The sequence below is a fragment of the Scardinius erythrophthalmus genome, assembly GCF_964197995.2.
Source record: "Scardinius erythrophthalmus genome assembly, chromosome: 8".
Lineage (NCBI taxonomy): Eukaryota > Metazoa > Chordata > Actinopteri > Cypriniformes > Leuciscidae > Scardinius > Scardinius erythrophthalmus.
Window position 1 is genome coordinate 8,271,748 of NC_138228.1, and position 24,652 is coordinate 8,296,399.

Genomic DNA, 24,652 nt, shown 5'->3' on the forward strand with positions numbered 1-24,652 from the left:
AAAAAGAAAACAAATGTCCAAAAACAAACTTATTGCCCGAATAATAAAAACAAAGATGAACCAAAAGTTATATAAATGAAATGATTAATAAAATAAGCTTCTTGACAAGTCCTTTCTCTTAAATGTATTTGAAAACGAAATAAAGCAATGCCAGCTTATCCATTATAGAGTACTCTGTCTGTACACAACCCGCGGTTCAGCCGCGCGTGACAAACGCTGCCAGTGTGAAAGCAAAACGCGCGTGTCCTGCTCCTGCTCACCATACGCACTGCTCCTGCTCTGCTCACGCTCTGCTATCGCGTGCAGTGTGAAACCGGCGTAAAGCTTCAAGCACCGAAGTTTCCAAGCAACACAGCAGTAATGACTTTATGAACTTCTTCACTTATAAGATTGATAATATCAGGGACAAAATTATAACTATGCAACCGTCTACTACAGTATCGCATCAGGCAGTGCATTGTAGTCTCCCTGAGGAAAAATTTGATTTATTCGTTGCTATAGGAGAGGAAGAATTTACTAAACTCATTAAATCATCTAAATCTACAACATGTATGTTAGACCCTATACCGACTAAGCTACTGAAAGAAATACTTCCAGAGGTCATAGATCCTCTTCTTAATATCATTAATTCGTCTTTGTCTCTAGGATACGTACCAAAAAACTTTAAGCTGGCTTTGATTAAACCGCTTGTTAAAAAAACGCAACTTGATCCTTCAGAATTAGTCAATTACAGGCCGATCTCGAATCTACCTTTTCTGTCAAAGATATTAGAAAAGGCAGTATCCTCACAACTGTGTTCCTTTCTTGAAAGAAATGATATCTGCGAGGATTTCCAGTCAGGATTTAGACCGTACCATAGTACCGAAACAGCTCTCGTTAGAGTCACAAATGATTTGCTCTTATCATCCGATCGTGGTTGTATCTCTCTATTAGTGTTACTCGATCTTAGTGCTGCATTTGACACCATCGACCACAACGTTCTTTTAAATAGATTAGAACATTATGTTGGCATTACAGGAAATGCACTAGCATGGTTTAAATCATACTTATCTGACCGTTATCAGTTTGTAGCAGTAAATGATGAGATGTCTAATCGATCACAAGTTCAGTATGGCGTACCACAAGGCTCAGTACTAGGACCGCTGCTGTTCACTCTGTACATGCTACCCTTATGCCTGGCTCACACTACAGGAGTTTTAGGCCGATTTATGCCCGATTTACCCCTCCCGAGAATCTGAGAAAAAAATCTTGTCGAGGACCTCGATCGGTTCCGATGTTCGGCGCAGATTATCTGGTAATGTGAGGCGTTCACAGATCGAATCTGGCCCCTCCCGATCTGCTCTCACACAAATCGGGCTCGCCCCGATCATATCAAACATGTTTGATATTTATCGGGATGAGCAAGATTGTGATTACGTCAGTGCTGTCAAAAAGACAGCAGGGCTGTCGTGCTGAAGGAATTTCCCTTGAGATAATTTTAAATGACTCAACTCGATATGCGTTTTTATCTCCATTTATTTATTGCTAAATAAATAAGTATTACGCTGTGGTCAGCAGGCACAAACGTTACATGTTCAGTAATGAAACCGAAACTAAAAAGCGCGTTAAAAAGCGCGTGGATTTCAAAATCAATGCACGCATCACCGGATTTAAAAATGCACATCTAGCTTGTTGCACGCACACATATTATGCCGAAATAACGATAGTATATTATGTTAACATTATTAGCCTAATAATAAATCTTTAATTAATATTTGATTGAATGCTGAATGTTGTGCTTGGTCAATTTAATAAAACGAATAGGCTACTTTAATTGTGACAATTAAAATGATTGAATATTAAATATTAAGTGGACAATTTTTGCAATAGTATTTATATGCTATCTAGCACCCCCTCGTTAAAAAAATATCTCGCACCGCCCCTGGCCCACGTATTAAAAAAATGGTCGGGTTTAAATCGGGCTCGGGCTCATAATTACAGTTATGTTATTGTGTTGTGTTGTGTTGTGTTGTGTTGTGTTGTGTTGTGTTGTGTTGTGTTGTGTTGTGTTGTGTTGTGTTGTGTTGTGTTGTGTTGTGTTGTGTTGTGTTGTGTTGTGTTGTGTTGTGTTGTGTTGTGTTGTGTTGTGTTGTGTTGGGCCGGGCTCGGACACAACGTGCATGGGCTCGGGCTCGGGTAGGGGTCGGGCTTGATTTTTTTGGGCCCGATCTAAGCTCTTAACTCAAAGTACCGGTAGGTTCAAAGTCTCTGTGCGTGTGTATGTGCGTGCATGCGTGTGTGTCTCATGGCAATGCATTTCCCATATGTTTCCATGATTTTACACTTCAGATCTGCTGCGTGAGATCACGTGAGACGCTTCCTCTGGCACGATAATCTTAATAACATTTTGTAGTGTGTGGTGCACCGCGATTTTCAAACCTTGTAGTGTGAGCATGTTTAAGATTTGGGGGAAGAAAATCTGCAAAGATTGTGCTTCAACCAGATTTCAAAATCGGTTAGGATTTTAAAACTCCTGTAGTGTGAGCCAGGCATTAGGAGATATCATTAGGAAACATGGAATTAGTTTTCACTGTTATGCCGATGATACTCAGCTCTATATTTCTTCAAAACCTAACGAAACTTATCAATTCACAAAATTAACGGAATGCATAGCGGATATAAAAAATTGGATGACTTGTAATTTCCTACTTCTAAATTCTGAAAAAACAGAGTTTCTAATTATTGGACAAAAAACTTCCTCACGTAATAACCTAGAATACTGTCTAACACTTGATGGCTGCTCTGTTAAGTCTTCGTCGTCGGTTAGGAACCTGGGTGTGCTCTTTGATACCAATCTTTCATTTGAAAGTCACATGTCTAGTATCTGTAAAACTGCATTTTTCCATCTTAAAAATATATCTAAATTACGTCATATGCTCTCATTGACAAATGCGGAACAATTAGTTCATGCGTTCATGACCTCAAGGCTAGATTATTGTAATGCTCTACTAGGTGGTTGCCCTGCACGCTTAATAAACAAACTACAGCTGGTTCAAAACGCAGCAGCTCGAGTTCTTACCAGTACCAGGAAGTATGACCATATTAGCCCAGTTCTGTCAAAACTGCATTGGCTCCCTATTAAACATCGCATAAATTTTAAAATATTGCTGATTACTTACAAAGCACTGAATGGTTTAGCTCCGCAGTACTTGAGCGAGCTCTTAACGCATTATAGTCCGTCACGTCTTTTACGATCTCAAAATTCCGGCCAGTTGATTATACCTAGAATATCAAAATCCACTGCTGGCGGTAGATCCTTTTCCTATTTAGCACCAAAACTCTGGAACAGTCTTCCTACCATTGTCCGGGAAGCAGACACACTCTGTCAGTTCAAAGCCAGATTAAAGACACATCTCTTTGACCTAGCTTTCACATAATACATTATAGACTTCTATAATTTAATGTTATGCTGCATAGATTAGGTCAGCCGGAACCGGGAACACTTCCCAAAAAACCTGATGTACTCGTTACATCATGAGAAGAATGGCATCTACGCTAATTTTAGTGTCTGTGTTTATCCCAAGGTTTTCCCGCAACCTGCCGGATCCAGGCCGTATCCAGATCTGACGAAGGACCTTCACCTGGACCGATGACAACGCAGTGCTGAAGTGCCAACTAGTCTCTCCTTATGGAGGATCCCACTACCACTCTACAGATAAGGCGTTGTCGGGAAAATTCGTCTCGCGGTCCTACCCCAAAGCAACAAATAAAATAAAATTCCTTATCAAAATTTATAAGGAAAGACAAGTATTTTGTTTAGGCTTGGCTTGTAGGGAATTCCAAACCTGCGTATATTATAACGCACATAACTATAGAACCCATTCTAAATGCGCATGTGACCGCCATCAGCGTTTCTCATAGGTTCGCGTTTAAAGTCTGTGTAGAGAGAATGGTGTCGTCTTAGCGGCCCCTAATTTAATAACAAATGATCATTGCGACGGAACCAAATCAATTAAAACTAACTTTAGATGGAAATAACTTAACTCTGCTGTAAAGCCGAAACAATCTCTGTTACCTTAAATTATACGCTTATCTCTGTAAAGCTGCTTTGAGACAATCTACATTGTTAAAAGCGCTATATAAATGAAGATGACTTGACTTGACTTGACTACAGACAAACACACACACGGCAATAGTTTTTGTGCTAAATATCAAGTCCTTAAAGAAATACAGTACAATGTTTTTTTGTTACTTTAAATTGTTTACTTTATTCAAACTGATTATTCTTTGTTCTTCAAAAACATTTTTGCATAAATTTAGATTGTGTGTATTTCAGCAAATTACCTTTCATTGTTACATCTATCCCCAGCCTGTTGTAACAACGGAACTCTTTGTGTTTGACTCACATAATCTGTGATTGTGTTGTACGTGTCCAAGTGTGTTATATTTGTATCAGACAAATGTGGCTACCATGTATCAAATTTTGAGAAATCTAGCACAAACAACCACTGAGTTACCGATGTTCAAACAAAAGGTGTTACTTTCATCCCCGGTCTCCCCTAAATGTTTAGTAAAAGGGCTACATTACGAGTAAACGGAAGAACAGAAGAGAAAGAATTATGTGAAAACCACAAACCAGAAAGAACATCAAGAGGAAGAATGTTAGGGTGCATCATGGGCTGATGCACCAATGAAAGGGTGTGTCAACATCCTTGATGCCATATAGGACCAAGTTCAAGAGACTTCCTGCAAAATGAGGTTTGGACAGTGCGATTGACAATGGAGATAACCCTGCAAAAGTTGGTTTGAGTTGATTTATTTAGCTTGTTGCTTAACTGATTTTATGTGTTGCTAATTTATTATTTTACTGTATCCACAATAAATTATTTACTGCGAATGTGCAAGACTTCAAATGCATTAGCTGCAGTTGGTAAACAAATAGAAGATGAACAAAGTGCAGTAAACCCTAAAACTATTTGTGCAGAATTTTCTGTACAGCATCATGGGTAATGTAGTATTTCAACACAAATTCCATTTTTAAATAAAGTTATTTAAAAAAATAAGCTGAAATAATGTGAACAGATAACTTCCACAAAATCATATACCATCGATTAACAACTTCGGAGCTCACCAGAGGTCTGTAAAGGTTTATGTGTTATTGTTAAAAAAAATAAAACTTTTTGGTGTTTTTGCCTTACATTATGATAGGAACTTGTCCTATCATAATATAAGGCAAAAACACCAAAAAGTTTTATTTTAAGTAGAATTTAAGTAGACCGGAAGCAAAGTGGGAGAGAGAAGAAAGAGAAAGAGAAGGAGACGGGATCAGGAAAAGTCCACAAGCAGAGACTCAAGCTGTGTCCCAATGTGAAGGCTGCATCCTTCGAAGGACGCACCATGTAGCCTTCGTAGGATTTCCTAATTGCGCAACCAGGTGTTCCTGATCACCGCTCCTAGCACCAAGCAACGGTGCGAGAGGACAGCTGCCATCCTGATAATTTGATATAATTAAGTAAACAGCTATGGAGCCAGAATTGGCTATTGTCATTTTTACGTTTTACATTTTTACTGGAGGACATGTATTTTCGGCTTAGCCAAGACCATGGCCAGCTAAATTAAACTGGTTTGGGCCGGATTACACTTTAAACTGTTCAAGTATTGGGTGCTAACTTACGTAATGTAATGATATATGAAAAGAAAACTTACATAGGCCTCTATATATTCAATGGTTCAAATGTTCACTTATATCTTACCTTGATGCGATTTTGTAGGCAATACAATTTTGACTGAGGGAGCGAGTCTATGCAATATGTTCACTTCAGGCAGATCCATACGGGCGGAGTCCAGCCCGAAATGTCATTGTTGATTGGTCGAGAGACTTCCTGCTCCAGCCGCTCAAACTGCTTCAGCTGTTGTGGGTTAGGGACACGAGTGAATAATATTGCATTTAACAGATGAACAATAAAGAACATTGTACATAATAAATAAATATATGAATAATAAAATGTTTATTTATATCAAATGTAATATTTGTAGGTATAAGTAATGACATCTGAATAGGCCTACTTGTATAATTATATCAGGATAATAGGGGTTATGCGGAACGCCCAACGGTCGAACCGGAAAACAGGTATAAGCATTTCCGGTTTGCACTGCTGTACGCATCTGCAGCGGTAGGTGATCTCTGAGGTAACTTATTTTTCGCTTTTTTAGAATACAATTCTTATTTCTGTTTTAATTAAAATGTCACGAATGCTTAAGTATCAGAAAAAAAAATTATAAAAAAAATAAAATGCAGTCTTCATTTGATTGTTTTAATCGTCTGCAAGCAAATATAAAGGGTTAAACTACTGATAGCATACAACAAGTCTAAACTTAACTTACTGATAGTTAGCTAACTCTACATCGGGTGCCATTAGCAAAAGCTACATATACTAACTTACATACCTTCATAATCATGAATAAATGAGGAGGCGTAAAATCCTTTATCTAACGGAGTACTCGGGGCTCTGGACGTCCGTTTGGCAATACGATGCACATCTGAAATGGATAGAATGGGTAGCTCCTGTAAACACCGGCTATAAAAGTTCGCCATTCCTACGCTGTGTTTACCTCAGTAGCTGACGACCGGAAGTAGTTATACCCGTTTTGTAGAACCCGGAAGTATGTTCCGCATAACCCCTATTTACCCAAAAATCGTTTACTCACCCTCAAGTTGTTTCAAACCTGTATGAATTTCTTTCTTGGTTTCTTCTCTGCTGAACACAAAAGAAGATATTTTTTTAAGAATGTCGGTAACCAAACAGTTGATGTACCCCATTGACTTTCATTATATACAGTATATATTTTCATATTATGGAAGTCAATGGGGCCCATTAACTGTTTGGTTACTCATATTCTTCAATATATCTTCTTTTGTGTTCAGCAGAAGATGAAATTCATCCAGGTGTGGAACAACTTGAGGGTGAGTAAATGATGACAGAATTTTCATTTTTAGGTGAACTATCACTTTAAATTATATATATATGGCATAGAATAAATAAATAAAAAGTGTATAATGTGGTTGGTATGTGATATAACAGGGCTGTTTCAACTCTTTCAATTATTGTTTGATCATTTATTTTTGTAAAATATACAGTATACGTATGTATGGAAATAAATGTATATAAAAAAATACAGTTTCTAAAATTCAAACAATGCTAATGTTAAAAAGCTGAAGCTCAGCTAAATGTTTCAAAGGTCCAACAAGTGGCTTTGTAAGCAAGTATGTAAATAAATGTGGTAACGCTTTACAATAAGGTTCATTAGTTAACATTTGTTACTGTATTTGTTAATCTTTGTTAATGTTAATTAATAAAAATACAGCTGTTCATTAATCTTTGTTAATGTTAGTTAATAAAAATACAGCTGTTCATTATTTGTTCGTGTTAGTTCACAGGGCATTAACTAATGTTAACTTAATGTTAAGTTTTTAATAAAGAATTAGTAAATACTGAACAAAGATTAATAAATGCTGTATAAGTCCAGTTAATTATTAGTTCATGCTAACTAATGTAGTTAACTAATGTTGTTAACTAATGAACCTTTTTGTAAAGTGTTAGCATAAATGTCTTCAATACTATAGCAACTATAGTCTCATACCTGTTGTTGTTCCAGCACAGTCTTATTGTGTTTGATGCTCCCTTTTTCCATCAGCTGTCTTTGGTTCTTTTCAAACTCTTCTTTACCCTGTAAAAGAAGGTTAAAATACATTTTTTATAAAATAATTTACAGTCTATGAATAGATGGGTGAATTACTATGGAGCTAAAATAGTCTCAATAAAGTTAAATGCACAAACTGCATTCACATATGCACGCACAGGATACACAAATGCACACACATGATTCATAAATACACACACAGGATACACAAATGCGCACAAAATTCACAAATGCACACACAGAATTTAAAAAGCACAGAAGATTCACAAATGCATACAAAATTCAGAAATGCACACAAAATTCATAAATACACACACAATTCAGAAATGAAAACACAAATGCACACAAGATTCACAAATGCTCAGGACAAGATTCAGAAATGTATTTCTGATGCACACACAAATATATCTTGATTTACAAACTGCTTGCGGTCTGTGAACTTCACTGCATTTGTGGCTCGACACACAAATGCCTTTTTTTAAACAGGGAATGATCTGTGACCAATCAGATACCTCCCTTGTTTTAGTCAATCACAAGAACGCACCCCACGTGGGGGATTGTTTACTTGTAAGCCAATCACATGAAGTGCAGGCGCGGGCGCGAGCGCTAGAGCGAGGTGGGTGGAGTTCTGCCAGTTGGTTGAGGTTGAGACCTCAAAATGGCTTCTTAGGCGAGTAGTATCAGAGCCATAGAGAGAAAGAGTTGCGACACTCCCATAGACCTCCGTTGTAAATAATGGCGGCGCTTTTAACCGCCTACTTCCGGGATTTGAAGATCGGAATAGTTCTAAACACTGTCATTTTGGCGTTGGACACCATTCACTTACATTGCTGCGCGTCGAGTTGTTCTAGAGTTAAGTTGCTGAAATATCGACCTCTTTTGATTTGTCAACTGTCTATGTTGTATCAGAGGCCCTTTGCGATGCTTATACTGGTCTTAATTTGTAAATGCACAGCTTAATTATTTATATTTTATGTTGGTTGTTTCAACCAATTTTCAAGCACTGCCTGCTAGCTAGTGCGACTTCGTCAGCTGTGACAGTAAGAGTTCGGTAATGAATCACTACCACCTTTATAGCAACTTTTATTTAATTTAATTTTTTGGGATATACTAACTTTTCATTATGTTTTATTGTCTTGAGTGAAGCGGCTTGTGAGAACAATGCTGGACCTCTAGGATTGTTATGGGATCACCAGTCCTGTGGATCACCTGCCCCTGGTTTTTGTTTTTCTTGTTCACACACACCCACACAAGCACACATTTTTGTTGTCTGTCATTGTTTAATAAAAAATATTTAAGCGAACTCTGAACGGACCACCACGGCAGACCTCTTTGCGTGATCATGAAGGTAGGCTAATGGCTGAATCAAAATTTATAAGCAAAATCACGGGAATCAATAGCCTAATACAGCCCAGTTGTGCTAAAATAAATATCATGAGACGTCCATCATCAGATTAATGATATGGAAAAGTTAAGTTAGAGCCGCTAAAGCCAGTGCTACTACCCATGCGAACATGAAGACTGAGCTTTTCCCTCCAAAAATATAGCCTAAAACTTATCTCCAAATGCAAAACTGACATTAACAAAATGCAATAACAGCTGAAAAAGTACTTGGGTGTGTGTTTTATTTTATATTTACCGTTCAATAATGCAATCGCTGCTGTCTGTCCCATAGAAGAGCATGACAGCCAGCGTATGTTTTAGAACTATTGGGGCTTACATGAACCACGTGACAGCCATAGCGGCGACATCAAAGAGTGTCGCAACTCATTCTCTCTATGGCTCTGGTCTCAACCAACTGGCAGAACTCCACCCACCTCGCTGTCGCGCTCTCGCCCGCGCCCGCACTTCATGTGATTGGCTTATAAGTAAACAATCCCCCACGTGGGGTGCGTTCTTGTGATTGGCTAAAACAAGGGAGGTATCTGATTGGTCACAGGACATTCCCTGTTTAAAAAAAGGCATTTGTGTGTCGAGCCAAGTCAGGGGAGTCTCAAAATTCACACACAAATGCAGTGAAGTTCACAGACCGCAAGCAGTTTGTAAATCAAGATATATTTGTGTGTGCATCAGAAATAGCCTACATTTCTGAATCTTGTCCTGAGCATTTGTGAATCTTGTGTGCATTTGTAAATTTTGTTTTCATTTCTGAATTGTGTGTATTTATGAATTTTGTGTGCATTTCTGAATTTTGTATGCATTTGTGAATCTTCTGTGCTTTTTAAATTCTGTGTGTGCATTTGTGAATTTTGTGCGCATTTGTGTATCCTGTGTGTGTATTTATGAATCATGTGTGTGCATTTGTGTATCCTGTGTGTGCATATGTGAATGCAGTTTGTGCATTTATCTTTATTGAGACTCTTTTAGCTCCATAAATTACAGTTTGTAATGCATGTTCAAAAATGTGTCAACTTGATTTGATTAAAAAAAGATCAAGATCATGTTAAATTATTTGTGCATAACCAAATTCATATTCATAAGATAAGCCTTTGCTATTACATGAAGTCACAACTGGCATGCAAATGTTCCCACCATTCTTTAAAAAACAACAAAAGTGCATGTGCATCCCATCCATCCATTCTTTGACTTCAAACAATGTGCACTGAAAAGTTTCCATTCAATCCATTGGGTGGCAGTAAAATATCACAGTGAAACTCAGCCATTTTCAGTTGTGGACATTACAGAAGTCATATGTGCCTGTATTTATATCTTTGACAGTTAAATTGCACAATTATTGTAGGTAAAATATATATTAATATATATTAAAAAAATATATTAAATAAATAAAAATATATAAATAATACAGATGTACATTGTTTTTTAAAATACTAAATTATCATACAGTTTATAATAACAAATATCATTTGCATGACATCTGAAAGATGAAGAGATATCTGTGTGACTGAACAGAATTAATATTATCTGCACAGTTTCAGCAAAACGTTTGAACACACAGCAGACGCATAACAGCTGGTGCTAAAGAAAGATGTATGTGGGCTTTGAGGAAAAGCAGATAAATAATGGGTACATACAAGCAGATGACAAATACGTTATAATAACCGTAATTAAACTACTAAACTATACCTGTTTCATCTCTATACAGCACTCTGACTCGGTAGGCATTTTTGTCCGACTCAAAATGAGAAGTATTAAGTGATGAGAAGGTCTGAGGCTCGACACAGTGGGGATTACAGGTACAGCCCACATAGGGTCGACACGCAGATCAATGATCATATTGCTGGCTGAGAACATACACCTGGATCTTGTTCTAAAAAAAAGGAAACAAATTAACATTTTGGGATGATTTAATTTTTAGCGTACCTGTAAATGGACATAATCGTAGTCCTCCATCCAACCTTCCTCTGTCGTCTCGTGCGGCCTGTCTGGAGTCTCTTCCTCAGCTGAGAATTTGGGAGGGGAGGGTAACGGGCGGGACTGGATGTTGCCCCGTTCAGGTGTGCCTGACTGATAGGCTGAGAGGATGTTGTTGTTGGTCAGCATGTCTGGAGTATGGGGAACGGGTGGTAATGGTAGCTGCTGCTGTTTGTTTGTCCGTTTGAAGAGCAAAGAGGCATTACCATGGAGAAACGATGCTAACTGCTTAGTGTCATCGGGCACGCCGCGGGCACACGACCAGCCGGTCTAGGTCGTCCCCACCGGTGCCTGTAGATGGTGCCATCAAGGCTGCGGGGGACCAGCCCATGCAGAGAGTCCAGTGCCTGACTGTACCTCACCAGACCTTGGAAGGCCTCTTCCATCTTCTGCACCTGCTTGCCATAGCAAAATCCCAAAATTAAATTAACTCTGCTCAGAGAACATCTGGTCCCTCTCTACAGAGAGTTAAAATAACTCTGAATCAGAGTTAAAGTTAATGAGATACTTAAGTGATTAATTAAGTGATGATTGGGCATTAATGATGAACACCTGCTGTCAACAAGCAGAATCACTGAAGGAAAGAGAAACAACAAGAACAGAAAAAGGAGAAACACAAGAACTAAAACTGACTTCCAGCCACAGCCTTAGATGAAATCAACTGAAGATAAAAGAAAACATTAAGGGCCCTATTTTAATGATCTGAAACGCAAGTGTCAAGCGCAAAGCGCAAGTAACTTTGTGGGCAGGTCTAGGGCGCTGTTGCTATTTTCCCGGCGGGATAAATGCCTCTTGCGCCCGGCGCAAATCTAAAAGGGGTTGGTCTGAAGTAGCTTCATTATTCATAGGTGTGGTTTGGGCGTAATGTGGTGTTGTCAAAAATATCGATACTGAAATATCTGAACGGTACCAATACTAATTTCCCGATTTCACTTCTCTCCAAAGGCGCGTTGACAAACACCACATGCGCACTCGTCTCATTCGCTCTGGTTAAATGGCAAAAGTGAAGTGAATGGGGCCGATCACACCTGACGCGTTTTTTGCAGTGAGAGGCGCCTATTTTCAATTGGTTTCCAGCGAGCGTTCTGCGCGCTGTTTATGCGCTTGCTGCGCCTCGCGGGCCTTCCGTTTTAGTGGTGAAAGCTAGTTGCTTGAACGCCCGGAGAGTGCGATGATGGAGGATAAACTTGTGGTGCTCTCGCGGGTTACCAGGAGCTTAACAACTTAACAAACCGTAATTACCACAATGTTAACAGAAAGTAAATAAAGTTAATAAAAGGCTGATTTGACGTTTACTTGACTGACAGGACAGCTGTTTCAGTGGTTGCCTAGTGTTGAAGATTTTATTATTTAGAAAATAAGTAATTTAACTGGTTTTTGTACACTATTATTTCCTTGTCTGTGGGTGACTTTGGCTGACTTTGGAACCTGAGAGCACAAGCTGTTGTTACAGCAGAAAATTCTATTTCAGTAATGTCACATGGTACAAAACTATTTCTCAAAATACCTATAGAATGTATTACCATGTTTGGGACAAGGAGAGGGTATATTCGTTTGCTGGGCAATTTTTCTGGAGGGTCTTTTCTGCAGAGGGACACTCGGCTTTGTTTGTTAATAAAGTCTAATTTTTTCTGATGTCAAATATCTTTGAAGTCATTTCCCTGAAAATAATTAAACAACAACAAATGGCGACCCCGGCAGGACGTGGCTTAGGAGCTGAAGGAGCCACGAAGGGATCGCTGGTGACTCACACAGACAACAGTGGCCGCTGTACTTTGAGGTGAGCAGTTTTTGCTTTTGAATAAGGTGTATGTGTTAGTCACCAGTGGCCCGGATGTGGTAAGAAAAGCTTCTCCAAATTTAAAGAACTTAAAAAGTGATGTTTGATGTCAGAAAAAATTGCATGCATTGTCTTTGTATGTCAAGTAGTTTGTAAAGGCGCGGGGGAGCTCCCAATAGCGTTTCACCATTATTTATGCAATCCGGTGAGGATTTTATGAATACTGGTACTGCTGGTTTGGCGCAAGGATTTGTATTTACTGATAAAGGATATCAGTGGTTTATCTGTGCTTACTTTGAGAAGTATAGCATGTGCACAGATGGTTAGCTCACGGATACCGCTTTGTTAAACAAAGTTTTAACGAAGGACTGCTATGGGTGAAGCTGGAAAAAATAGAGGTTTTAAAAGTCTATAGGTTTAAAGTAACGGTTACCGCCTCGAATGCGAGGGACTGCTCAGGTTACTAAAATTATATAGGATAGTTAAAAGTGTCACTGTGTTGATTAGTGAATCTGTTAATGTATTGTTCAGATCTGACAGGGAGTACAGAATAGTGTGTGTGTTTAAGTGTTTGAGGGATCCTGTGTCTTGTGTGACTGTGCCTGTGGTTGAAAATAAGTGACCTCTGACCCTGGTTGCTTGAAGGGACAGAGAATGTGTGAATGACCTGTGAATGAAGGGACTGAAATGGTGTGTATTAGAAAAAGAAAAAAAGAAAAGTAAGGGAAAACAATTGTTTCAAGATATTAGCTTAGCAGAATATAGTAGTATAAAATAAGTTAAAATAATAAGATATATAGTTAATCAATAAATGTAATGATAAATATTAATAGATGAATATAAATATGATTGCACGTGCTTAATATATTATATATTATATCTGAAGACGTCTAAAATTTGTATCTCGTTATCCCTGAAGACAGTGTGGAAAAAGTATTCCATTACAGATAAATAAGTTTGTGTTAAGAGAAAAATAACTGGTGCAGTGTGCTGAAGGTTAGCAAGATTGAGTGACCAAGTTTCAAAAGTCAAAAATACCTTACAGAAGTTGATGAGAGTAAAAAATAAGAGGAATTCCTTGATGATTGTTGAGAAACATACTAGATTATTGTGAACACAGCATGCAAATATAGAAGAAAGATTGAAGTCTGATTTTATGATAGGGAAAATTATTTAATTGAATTATTCTCAGATCATCAGAGTTATATTATTGCTGATATATAAAAACAGAACTAGATTGCTTTTTCCTGCAATGAAGAACTGCTTACTAATAGAATAAGGGAACTGCTATGGTCAACCAGTGAGATTTTTAATATAAAAGAACCAGTGAAAAGATGCAGGGTAAAAAAGTGGAATGTATATAAAGAGCTAATAGCTTATATGTAAGAGTTCAATTTGATTCATACAGATCTCTGAGTGTTCAAATTGCAGATGGATTCAGAGCCCTGTGGAAGCAACAAGAGGGCAAAGGGCAAAGACATGAATGCAGAGACACGAATGCAGAGAAGAAGAAGAGAGTGGGTGAGGGGTTCTCAGCTCCCCTCCTGAAGTTCAAAAAGACCCAAAAAGACTGAGTTAATGGAAAGACTGGAAAAGGTGAATCTTTCACTTGAGACTTTTCCTAAAGACAAAGACTAATCCTGAGATGCAAAACTGTTACAGGATTGATCAAAATCCCAAACTGAGAAGAGACAGAGAAGCAGCAGAGCCTATATTCCACTCTGCAATGGCCATTGAGTCACAGCAAGGCTGAAAAACATGTCAACGAACACTGATCTAAAAACAGAAGAACTGACCCTTACGGGGCACACAGGTGTGACAAACCTAATGAACACTCTAGAGACTGCTTCAAATTTAGTTCATTATTATATTAACTTAATTCATTTTGATTATTCACTGGTCTCATGGCAATTCTTTATATTCTCTGCTAAACTAACCCTCTCTGCTTTTTCAATAGGTACAAGTCCAGCTCTATAAGAAAAGAAAATACAGAGAAGTGGGTGCTGAACTCACAAAATAGTTCAAACTGAGGCTGGATTTGGTATAGTGAGGGCTATTATATTAGACAACTATAGGGCTAAAAGCATGATAGAATTATTCTCTGGCAAAGAAAAAGAAAGACACAAAATGTCAAAGAATTATTATTTTTGTTTGCAAAACAATGATACTGGTCACTCCATCTTGTTTTAATATTTTTTATAGAGATAAATTGGAGAAGGATAAATAACTCCAAAAGTCCAAAAATATGAAATTAAAAATGCTGTCAAAACTGGGATAATGAGATGGAAATGTTATTGGCCATGGATCCAAGATTAGGCAGAGATCTCCAATTTTATTCTTAAAGAAGCTCATGAGCAAAAACAAAAAGAATATGAAAAAGTAGACCAAACAAAAAGTAAAATGCATTTGAGAAATTACAATTGGCTGTCTTACTCTCAACTGCACCATACTAAGGTCTATTATTCTGAAATATTTAATCTATTAGAGTTTGAAAAAAGAAAAAAGGGATTATAACAACGGTGTTAATCTAAGCATTAAGATAACTGACAATTCTGAATAGTGGTGCGTAGCTGTGCTGTGATGTTGTCTGTCAGACCTTTGGAATTCCACAGCTAAAATTATAAGTTCCGCATTTAGAGCACAACCTGTGGAAGAAGAATGTGTGATGGCCATGAGTGATTAAGTATGAATGAGTGAGAGATGGTGTACACTAAGGCAAATCAATTATTTTGCCTACAGCTCTATCTAAATTTCATATGTGGGCCCACAGGGCATATTCTGCCCAATAAAATAATGACCATGGATGGATTTGGTTAATTTCCTGGTCGAAACTATAGTGACAATAGAAAAAGAAAATGGGAAAAAAAATTGTAAAAGAAAACAAAATGATACTACATTTTGCGCAGCGCCTAACAAATCTGACTTTCCTTTCAGAATATCATGATGGAGCATAACACATCTGACTTTCTTTTCAGCATATCATGAAGGAGCTGACGTTTTGTCAAAAGTCTGAAATATTGTCTTGTAACTTTTGTCTTTTAGCAAAGTGGGTTGAGTGTTGTCCAAGATGCCTGATAACTAGTATGCTGATAGTGGGACTCAAAACAATGAGATAACTGAGCTGAATTGACTAATTGTAAAAAGTAATATAGGGGTAAAGCCCTACTGCTAATGAGCAGAAAACACACAAAAGAGGCCAGAACACCACTCAGCCCACATGATCATTTTACAGATGACACCAAGAAGGACAATGGGCCAGATGAGCAGATGATTTAAATTGTTGTTGTCACTAACTGAACTAACAGAAATAATGAAGGTTTCATTCACAAATGAGAACAGTTCAATTCCAGGAAGGTTTCTGGGACGATTCAAACAAAAAGAACCAGTGACAGTGCCTTGTCATCTCAGAAGAAGCTTGAACATTGATCAGCAACTGACATTTGAGTCCATGGCTCTCAACTTAAAATACGCCAAACGACTCCAGGAAACCCCCACAACAGCGAGTGAGGTTTCAAGGACATGCTGACAATGACCTTTCCTTGCCAATGAGAGAAAAGGAAAAAGCGAATTGCAACAACTCACACCAACAAGCCTCTACTCGCCACAACAGGAAGTGAGGGATCAAGAGGGCTTGTGCTAGTAACAGCCCCCTCACCTCCGAGGGAAGTCCATGCAACGGCTCGTAAAGAGTCACCCTGGTGAAACATGTAATGACTGTTAAGACGGCTAACAAAATGATCAACATGAATGGAAAAAGAAGCAAATGACAAGAAGAACTTTAAATGAAAAGTTGCAGAATAAGAAACTTACAAGGAGTTGTGCAAAGAAGAGAAAATCAACAGAGATGAGTACAAGTTCAAACAATAGTCAAAATCTACCAAACTGTCTTTAAATGTAATGTTAAAGCCATTGAATATACTAGTAGCAACTTAATGATAACCCCAGAAAGAAAAATTATTGAATTAAAGAATATATCAAAAACAACGTAAAAACGATAATGAAAAATCAGAAAACAAATGAAAATAATAAATGATAAGCGACTAATTCAAGTAACTGTCATAGCACAGTGCGAATTAAGACAAGTCATGAAGGAAAATACAAATAGACCTAAATGACATTTTAAAATAGATCATAATGGGTACTCGAATGTTATTTGTCAATAAAACGGGTATACATAATTAATTTAAGGCTACAGTTGAAAATTAAAGAAAGATTAACACTGGCTATTAACAAATATTTGATTTCATTTATGATTTGAATTATGATTTGATTCAATATGCTATTTGACTAATTAAATGTATTTTAAATGGTGCTAATAGAACGACCACCTCAGATGGAAATTGTTCAAATTCAATAACAAACAAATTGTTATAGCATATAGACTGTTCAATACCATGTAGATTATTGCCTTATGAACAATCTATATGGTGGTACCAGAGGGGGGTAAGAATGACAGGTTATTGCACAAAAACATACTTTTGAATATTCTCAAATGATGCGCAAGGTATTCCCTTGCGCAAGGGGGGAGGGATTAAAAGAATAAGGAAGGACAATAATTAAAAGGCTAAATTAAGAATAAGGAAAAAGAATAAGGAAAATTAAATAAAAGGCATTTTTTGCAATTTTTGACTGTACACAAGAGAAATTTGCGACAAAAATAAAGGTAAGAAAGGAACAGTGACACAAATAAGGCTATATATCAGTACCAGAAGGACTAATAAAACTCTTGGTAATGAATTATATGAACAAGATAGAAATGGGTAAAGGCAATGAGATTAACAGAGGAGGGTCAGAAGAAGTAATTAAATATTACCAGAGAAGTATTCCTTAGATTTAAATAGTATTCCTTAGATAAATTCTAACAGAATTAAGTTTAAATAATGGGTCAGCAGTTATTCCAGAAAAATTGAAGATTAACATTAATTGTATGCAGAAACTTAAATTACAGAAAAGGAAGTTTTAACAATAATTAAGTTATAATGCTTTATGTTTGAAATGGTTGAGAACGTATAGATTCATTTAGTTATACAGAAAAAAGAAATGACCATACAATGAATATGTAAGATAGTATAAAAAGTTATTTTCGAGAGTTATTTTTTCTAATTGTCTAATGAGTTCATTGAATGACTTTTATGAAGTAAATGTAACATTGCTCTTAAAGCTTTCTTAGTTTGAGTGATTACATGTGACATAATTAAGTTTATTCATGATAGTTCATTTAGAAATTAGTAGAAAGGAAGAAAAGGTATTCAGTTAAGGAATGCTTGAACTGAGGAGCTATAATGAGAAAAAGCTGCAACACGTGAGATATTTATTGTTTAAATTTGGTAATAAAGTAGACAGAATTTGAAATGTAAAACGTTATAACAAAGAAAATTGTGATTTAATGTAGCTGCACCGCAGTGTTATGGTTGTTCATCAACTAAAACATGACTGACTAAAAGATTGATTCTTCAAATTTAAGAATTGATATTCTTTCATAGAATTAAGAAGCGAATAAAAAAGAGAAAAAGTTATTTTTACTCACTTCTATATTAAATCAAAATTCATATGGATTATGCGAAATAAACATGCATTTATTCATCTATAATCAGCAAAGATTTATTATAATGATTTGCCTTTATAATAATGAAAACAATTACATGAAAAAAGTAGAATGACTTTGCAATTGAATAAAAAAAGTTAAGGAAAGCCTGATTTAAAAGATTAGAAATGTTTTTTGGAGTTGCAATATTGAAAGAGGGTTATTATTCTGTTGTGTACTTCCCATATTAAGAAGATAATGAAAACTAATTTGAGAGGGCAAATAAATCATATATTATTAAGATTGAGCTTATAAACCAAATTAAGATTTACAATCATTGGTAGTTGATTGAAGTACCTCGGATAAGGATGAAGAAGAAAATGAATAAGCCAGATCCTGGGTGTCTGGGTCGAAGAGGATATCTACACCGCAAGAGAACTCTTAACTGTATAAGGGATTTTTGTGTTTGACATATTCTACATAACTGTGACAATAAGACAATGCTGAACCAATTTCATCCACACACTTGTAACAATGTTTGATTTTTGATTAGGGAGGATTCGAGTCTTTTACTTTCTCCATTGAAAAAGAAAAAAACAACTGAAAGAAAGAAAAATGTATGGAGAAAGATGTTTGGCTCGATTGCTCCTCCGGAGTATGGTGGCATAATTTCAGTCATTGAAAATAAGAATGAGTGACATAATTTAGTCACTAAGGTAGTATAACTGAGGGGACTGGATTTTGAAACTACACTCTGGAAAAGGATAGCGAATGTGGGGCTTAAATAAGCCCCAGAGGAGGGAATGTTGAAGATTTTATTATTTAGAAAATAAGTAATTTAACTGGTTTTTGTACACTATTATTTCCTTGTCTGTGGGTGACTTTGGCTGACTTTGGAACCTGAGAGCACAAGCTGTTGTTACAGCAGAAAATTCTATTTCAGTAATGTCACATGGTACAAAACTATTTCTCAAAATACCTATAGAATGTATTACCATGTTTGGGACAAGGAGAGGGTATATACGTTTGCTGGGCAATTTTTCTGGAGGGTCTTTTCTGCAGAGGGACACTCGGCTTTGTTTGTTAATAAAGTCTAATTTTTTCTGATGTCAAATATCTTTGAAGTCATTTCCCTGAAAATAATTAAACAACAACACTAGCAGCATAAAAAATGCAGCGCACTGCTCGTTCTGTGTGATGGTAAGTGCTGCGTGCCTCGCGTTTTCGAACCTGAAAAACGCGTTAGTGTGATCGGGGCCTAATATAATATATTAAGTTAATGAGATACTTAAGTGATTAAGTGATGATTGGGCATTAATGATGAACACCTGCTGTCAACAAGCAGAATCACTGAAGGAAAGAGAAACAACAAGAACAGAAAAAAGGAGAAACACAAGAACTAAAACTGACTTCCAGCCACAGCCTTATAGATGAAATCAACTGAAGATAAAAGAAAATCTCCGAAGATCTCAGAAGAGGAGGATTAAACAACTCCACAAACAGCATTACCAGCTTCACTTATTACTAACCAGACTGACTTTATTTCTGTCAGACGTCTACAGATGTTGACGATTTATTGAAAATGTTTGACCAGTGAAAATGTTTGACCAGATTGACCAGTGTTTCCTTTAGTTGGGCAGTTTGACACTTAGTTTTTTTGATGAGTTTGTGGTTTGTGTGACAGTTTTTACCATAGCACGTAATTTGTTGCAAAGAAAGACAGAAGCAAAAATGATCATGTGATATAGTTTTCAACAACAAAAAGTAGAATAATAAACATCTCATCACTGTCCAAAAGTGGTTATTTGATGTTAATACATCAATATAATACATCAATACAATACAGTTGCCATACCCTAGCAGTCAGAGTTCAGATAAAACATCAGCTAATGATGATGCTCGTTAAAGATTTTAGAGGGCTTTAACCCCCCTAAATTTCCACCCAGCCCCCCTAAAAATTTGCTATTAACTGTACACTAATTCGTGATCGCCTCATGTTGTTAAAAGTCATATGAACCCGGCTCCTCCCAGTATTATCTCTGCAGTGTCAGAACAAAAGCAGAGGACAACGTGTGTGCAATTATTGATAGATCGTTATGATATATATATATATATATGCATCTGTGTAGTTCTTTGTTTGTCATAAATGCAGTTTACATGATATGATGATATGACGGTTTCCCACTGTACAATTTTGGCATATTTATTTATTTATGAAATTCCTTTCATCCAAACGGCATGAGACTTTGTGACTTTTCCTACTCTTGCTATAGGCTACTTCATACTTCAGTGCAATAAAATTGATTAAAAAAAAAAAAAAAAAAAAAAAATTATATATATATATATATATATATATATATATATATATATATATATATATATATATATATATATATATATATATATATATATATATATATAAATATATATATATAAATATATATATATAAATATATATATATATATATATATATATATATATATATATATATATATTATTATTATTATTATAATATTAATTTGATAATAAATCCAAAGGCAAAACACGCAATAAGTGACCATGCACGATGAGCGCTGCTCTTATGATCTTACGCCGACTTCTCTGATTGGATCCCACTTCAGAAAAAAACAACGTGTTTTTATTATTATTTTAACAACTTCGAAAACACAATTGCAGATTTTAAATGGTCACATACATGTATACATTATTACAAAAGTAGTATTATAAAAAATAATTGTGTGGATTGAGTGTGCGCAGCCGCAGTTTATTGCATCACTTAATTGCGTGTCTTTTTGATTAGCTGGCAGATACTGAGTAAAAATGAAAAGAAACAGGTCTATTCAATCTTCCCTGGATGTATTTTTAATAAGGCTGTCAAAAGATTAATCGCGATTAATTGCATCCAAAATAAAAGTTTGTGTTTACATAATATGTGTGTACTGTGTATAATTATTTTGTATATATAAATACACACACATGCATGTATATATTTAAGAACTATTTGCATACATATACTGTATATATTTATATATAATTTATATTATATATAAATATAATTTGTTTATATATAAATTTTTCTTAAATATATCCATGTGTGTGTATTTATATATACAAATTTAATTATACACAGTACACACACATATATTATTTAAACACAAACTTTTATTTTGGATGCGATTAATCTTTGGACAGCCCTAATTTTTAACGAAGAAATTAAATAATAGCAATCAGGAGAATGGAAGCAGCAAAAAAAAAAAAAAAAAAGGACTGTAGTGTTGTCAGCAAACCGATACACTCATGCAATAAAAATTGCACTGCAACAAAAAGGTAAGACATGTGTTTTATGTGTCTTCGTCTTGGCGGAGCAATATCTTCACCAGAGGGAGCGGGGGCCGGTGAGAGGATTTTTCACGAGTGAAGATATCACCCCGCCAAGTCGAAGTGCTCATAAGCACTTGCTATGGTATTCCGCCGTACAATATAGTTATCCATTTTACACGCTTAGAAAAGCGCAACGTTTTGTTTTGTGTCACCGTCCTAGGTCGAGTTACACTACGCGAGTAACTGTGTTTAAATAGGGAAAACGTGGAGGTGTTTAGTAGCTTCTCTGCTTGGCCCGTATTGAATGAACTGAGTGAACAAAGTTTCGCCGCGCGCCAGAGCGATTGAGTGCACGCACTGAGACGAGAGAGGTATGTATCAACTCGTCTTAGTTAAGGGAATAACATAGTTTAATATGAAAAGACGGTGGAGTATTCCTTTAAACAATTACAGATGTCTAGGGACTGACCTGGGGCCTGTACCATGAAGCCGGATTAGGTGGCTAGCCAGCTATGTTTCAGCTTAGTTTCCGCCAACCCTGGGTTTTAGGTAGGCTACTATGAAAGTAGCTCGGCTTTAATCGGTGTTCTTACGCTGCACGGCTAACCTGCTCCGGGGCAGGTTATGTTCTGGATTCAAGATCTCAGACTGAAGTTTGACCAATCAGCTGAGAGCAAAGAAACATATAGGTGACGTAACTTATTCCAAGTGTCTGTTGCAATGACTTCACCTTTTCTTCCAAATCCGGTGGACATATCAGCGCAAATTGTTTGACGAGCACTTCATAGAGAAAGAGTTTTTAGCCAGACAAAATCCCCTTGCCTTAACTGATAGTTAGCCTAGCCTACTTGTATGAAAGATACAGATTTTCTGCGGAAGGAATGTCTTATCTTTGCGAACTTCTTGAGCCGCACATAAAGAATTTAACACGTCGAATTCATGCACTTACTGTACCGCAAATTGTATTGCGTTGCGTTTTTTTTTTTTTTTTTTTGCAAGTGGTACATACTTGCACGGTGGGTGACGCTCAGAAGACAGGGGAAAACATAATATGTTTTCCCCTAGCTTCTGTGCTAGGGGAAAATATGGTATGTTTGTCAAACCATTCGCAAGGTCCTCGCCCTGCAGGAGTAGGCTTCATGAAAAGTTTCATTAATAGTGTTCCCCGGACATTTATCGACCATGTCCATAAAAGAGGGCTTTTATAAAATTGCCAGTAAGATATATTGATAGGGTGACATCACATGAACACTTTTTTTTTTTTTTTTTCAAAAAGCAAATTTCACAAATATAATACGTTAAGAATTATTTTGAATCTTTTTTATTATTCTTCTGTTAATCTTATGATGGGATTCCCAAGTCATTGCAACATGTATGCAGTCTATTGCTCCAGTCTTCACAGCTCTAGGGAACATGGCAGATTATGTTAATAGGAAGTCCTATCACAGCCATAATGTTCAGGTAGAGATGATGGGAATATGTTAGATGATTATTTTCTGTGAGATGAATCTTTAAATTAATAGTAACATTAACAGATATAATAATGATCTACTAAACATTTCATCTGCTTACGACTTGTGGTCATGAACATATGATCAAGTTTGGATGCCAAATGGCCTGGCTCAGTGCTTGACTCAAATTTTCCGTTAGTCTGTGTTGTGTCAGCGCTTTGAGGAAAGCAAGTTAAGTTTGGTACAATACAAAACACTGTTAATTTGAACTGAGATAGAAAAACCTACACAATAACCCCCTATCATGACCCTCAGATAAGGCCACAACACCGCTTCAATAGCCGCTTTCCGACCGGAGGAACCTTTTCACAGTTCCTAGAGCTATTGTCTATAGTACCCGGATGTCGGCGTGTTCGCACCGCAGGAACTAGGAACGATTTTAGTTCTAAGAACTTCATTTGTAGGAACTAATTTAGGTCCTACTTCAGAGTAGGGTCTAAACCAGCACTATAGGAACTATCCGTGACGTTTAGTGTTAGCTGATTGACCGAACGCACGCGGAACACCAGCACCCGCCATTTTTAAAACAGCTAGAATGTAAACACACAGATTATAGCCTATATATTTACTCCATAAACTAACTATACAAACATGGAAAACAGTGATAGGTGGGTCTCTAAACCTTAAATGCTGAAGAAGAAAATCCAACGCAACATTGAGGTGACCAAGCCAAACATGATTATGTAGGCTAATAACCTTTTTTCATATACTGTCTACTTTCTATAACAGTTCTATCTAATAAGATATTAAACAGTACTGTTAGACAGATCGCTAACTAATAAACACAGAGAATGCGAGCATTGTTAGCTCTGGCTTTCTCAGCGCCGCCAAAATAAAGGTCCGTCACGCTGTCAAAATAAAAGTCACCGTGCTTGCGTCACTCTCTTACCCCCTCCTACCAGTTCCTATGGCCACTTGGCCAGTGCGAACGCAAACAGCAAAACCGAGTTTGGGGGAGAGTAGTTCTTAAAACTGTTTAGAAGTGGACAGTTCCTAGAACTAAGTTCCTGTAACTACTTGGTCGGAAAGCAGCTATTGTGGCCCTCAAACAAGAGTGAAGATAGAGATGACCTTTGGCCTCCTAAAGGCACATTAACTGTGTTCGGCCCTTAAGAGTCACCAGAGCGGGCATCACAGATAGTGGCTGCATGTGCCATTCTGCACAATATAGCCACCAGTAAGGAGCGAGAAACACCACAAAACCAGCTTCTCCCCGATGAAACTGACCTGATCACACTTGACCACCCAGCTGGTGTAGATGCAATCACCATACAATATTACACTTAATAAAAGCACATTGAAACTGCACATAGGTCTCAAACTCTTTTGTTGGTTTTGTGGGATGAGAGGGAGAAAGAGAGCAAGACAAAGTTGCATTAATAAATATTCATACTAAAGGATAGATAGATAGATAGATAGATAGATAGATAGATAGATAGATAGATAGATAGATAGATAGATAG

The 24,652-nt window shown here is 36.8% G+C and overlaps 1 long non-coding RNA gene across 1 annotated transcript; it reads right to left on the bottom strand.

The window, feature by feature from the left end:
• Positions 1-5,833: 5,833 nt before the first annotated feature.
• LOC308694281 lies at positions 5,834-11,136 on the bottom strand. The gene is made up of 3 exons (XR_014030574.1): positions 11,002-11,136; positions 7,621-7,707; positions 5,834-5,888 (listed from the first exon to the last, which is right to left on the bottom strand). It is a non-coding gene; the product is annotated as an uncharacterized lncRNA (long non-coding RNA).
• Positions 11,137-24,652: the final 13,516 nt, after the last annotated feature.